At 40.2% G+C, this 3,250-nt stretch overlaps 1 long non-coding RNA gene across 1 annotated transcript in view; it reads right to left on the reverse strand.

Annotated features, from left to right (window-relative positions):
• Nucleotides 1-768: 768 nt before the first annotated feature.
• LOC148885947 (uncharacterized) overlaps nt 769-3,250 on the reverse strand; it is an 11,466-nt gene continuing 8,984 nt past the window's right edge. The window contains exons 2-3 of the long non-coding RNA XR_016118091.1: nt 2,067-2,222; nt 769-1,699 (exon numbers count right to left, since the gene is read on the reverse strand). This is a non-coding gene — a long non-coding RNA (uncharacterized LOC148885947). The remainder of the gene's footprint in view (nt 1,700-2,066; nt 2,223-3,250) is intronic.

Genomic DNA, 3,250 nt, shown 5'->3' on the forward strand with positions numbered 1-3,250 from the left:
CACCTTTCAAAACTCTCAAGGTCACTTTACAGTCAAAGGATACATTTTTCTGTGGGTGAGCAGCGGCAGCCACACGTGCCATCGTTCACTTAACCTGAAAGTAACTCAAATAGGTAGGAAGCTAGCTCACTAGCTAATAGATAGCTAATATCTAGCTAGCTAGATAGGTAGCCAGCTAGATAGCAAATAGAGAGCTAGCTAGCGCGATAGATAGCTAGCCAGCAAGATAGCAAATAGAGAGCTAGCTAGCTAACTAGCTAGCCAGCTAGATAGCAGAGCTTATGTTTATATAATTATATTATTATTAATTATATACAGTGATACCTTGGTTTACGAACTTAATTGGTTTCCAGACAGTGTTTCAGGCGAAAAGTGTGTATCCCAAAAATTAATTTCCCATAGGAAACCATTAAAATGAGAATAATCCGTTCCCAGGTCCACATAAAAAATAATTTTCTACTTTCTAATTTAATTTAATTTTCTACTTTCTAAAGCCTTAAAACTACACAAAAATATACCTTATTTTATGTATAATAAATGTGCTATGGTATTATAATTAAAGAAATAAACTGTACTGTATAATAAAGTTGTTTTATTTACCTTTGTGATGGTTGTTGATGGCTTGATGTAATGGAGTGACCAGTTTCATCAGCATTAAACACTTGATGAGGAACGTAACTTTCTTCTTTCACCATATTGAGGAATGATCCCTTGTAGGTGCTTTCTCTGCGCTAATTTTACCTTGTTCCTCTGTTTAGCTGGATTGATAACTTTTTGCATCAAGTGTACAAATGGCCTCTGCGGGTTATTTGTGGAGCCTGATTGATGGGATATTTTAACCTTGCAGTCTACACTCTGCTTTTGAACCTTTTTGAACCTGCTTTATCAAAGTTGAAACAAGTCCACATTTTTATCTCAATTTTTTCACTCTCTCTCTGTCGTCTGCCTGTCTCTCCTCTCTTTACACTCCCCCCTCTCACTGTTGCGTTCTCTACCAATCACGTGGCTTTAACTGAAGACTGGGGGCGGGGAATAGAGGACAAAAAAAGTCGGCTGCCATTTTCTTGTTAGGAGAACGGGCTCGTTCGCGAACGACACGTCACTCATTGTGGCGCTGCGAGTGTATCCCGAAAAATAGTACGGATGCCAAGGTAAAATTGTTATAAATATAACGTTTGTAAACCGAAAAGTTCGTAAGCCAAGGGGTTCGTAAACCGATGTATCTCTGTACTCCATTTGAAGCAATTTGATACTTTGTTTTGATTTGATTTAGATTTTTGTAATCATCTGTTCATATGAATACGCTAGGCGTAAATGGGCAAATGTGGTGTAAAAAAAAAAAAACACGCATGCGACGACAAGATGGATGGAGTGTAATCAATTGTGTAAAATAACTCGTCCAATCATAAATACATTTTCAATCCACCATTTCTCCTTTTCAGGATTGAGAGTTGTGAGAGCATCGCAGTCTTCACCCTGGACTGGTGGCCAATTGAATAAAAAACATGTATAAAAAACAGACAATCATTCACAGTCGCTAATCAATGGCATAGCAATAACTTTTTAGGAGAATGTTCATTCGCATCACATGAGCAATGGGAGTTAGTTGGAGGTGGAACGGCAACAGCAATACCTTCACAGCACACAAGTGATCAACATGCTTCCGAGCCCTCAGCATCCTCAGCGCAGGAAGTGGCGTCTGAAAGGAAGCAACGCGCCGAGTTTGAGCGGAGCTGAATGGGAAACGTTCGCAAATCAACACCGATAGTGTCGAGATTCAATATGACTTCCTCCTGGTTGCCTAATAGCAAAATCAGGGGTTTGAGACATGTTTTATGACTCGTCAACAGGTTGAATGAGATAGCCGACCTATGTAAAAAAAAAAAAAAAAACCTCAAGCAATGTAATTAGTTTGCATCCCACATCTGATTTGCCCCGGGATGTCACTCTCCCCTGTAATCCCGTTTCATTCATTCCCACATGTGAGCGAGTGGCGGAGGCTTTTGCCCCTTGTGGAAAAAAGTGGGTCGATGTACACGTCGAGCAAAAACGATCACTATACTTACTGCCAAGAGGGCACAGGAGGCACCGGCTGGGTACACAAGCCTCTGAACAGGCTGCTGGAACGTGGCACGCGTCTCTTTGAAAAGTCGCCCCTGCTGTGCTTGTATGCGGTGCCTCTGATTAAAACTCTCAAGGGAGAATTCTACCACAGGTGCATGCTGTAAAGATGGATGCAAGAAGAGGGAGGCGAGGGTTACGTGAGGGAAAAAAAACAAAATCAAGGGGAAAAAAACAATGAAGCTTGTGCCCACAGGTGTTGGGACTATATAATAATCTATGTAAATACTGTACTGGAAATACACACAAACATTCCACAGTGTTTAAACAACGTCAAAATGTAAACATTGCAATGTGGAGTGGAAAAAAAAAAATACGTGAAACTTTATGGATTTAATGACTGGTTTGAGGCTCCTTAGAAACAGCAACCTCAATGAAACATTTGCTGTAGCTACACAACGGTTAAGAGGAATTTTAAAACTGTTCCAGTTCAGTGGCATACCAAACAAAGTCCGGTGGGAACCATGGACTTGACGTCATGGCACGGGTATCACAACTAAGTTGAGGTCAGGATTCTGACTGAGACTGTCGAGGAGGTCTGGTTTCTTTTGTTGAAGCTAGTCAGTTTTGATTTACTTTGGGAAGAGAGAGAGAGAGAGAGAGAGAGAGAGAGAGAGAGAGAGAGAGAGAGAGAGAGAGAGAGAGAGAGAGAGAGAGAGAGAGAGAGAGAGGCGGGCTGACGGACGGACGGGCGGACGGATGGACCGATAGATAGATAGATAGATAGATAGATAGATAGATAGATAGATAGATAGATAGATAGATAGATAGATAGATAGATAGATAGATAGATAGATAGATAGATAGATAGATAGAGAGAGAGAGAGATAGATAGATAGATAGATAGATAGATAGATAGATAGATAGATAGATAGATAGATAGATAGATAGATAGATAGATAGATAGATAGATAGATAGATAGATAGATAGATAGATAGATAGATAGAATGTCCCATTCACAGCATGCAAATTTATTTTGCATTGATCAGAGGAACTTTGTCGAGTGTCTGTTGACTTCCATTTAACCCAAGTTTGAACTCCTCCACTTCTCGTGGGGTGTGCACACTTGTGCAATCGCATTATTTTAATCACTTATTTTTACTACCACTCTTGAAAAGATTGATAGTT

This window comes from Hippocampus bargibanti, linkage group LG17 (assembly GCF_051943395.1).
Source record: "Hippocampus bargibanti isolate YZ-2025 linkage group LG17, ASM5194339v1, whole genome shotgun sequence".
NCBI lineage: Eukaryota > Metazoa > Chordata > Actinopteri > Syngnathiformes > Syngnathidae > Hippocampus > Hippocampus bargibanti.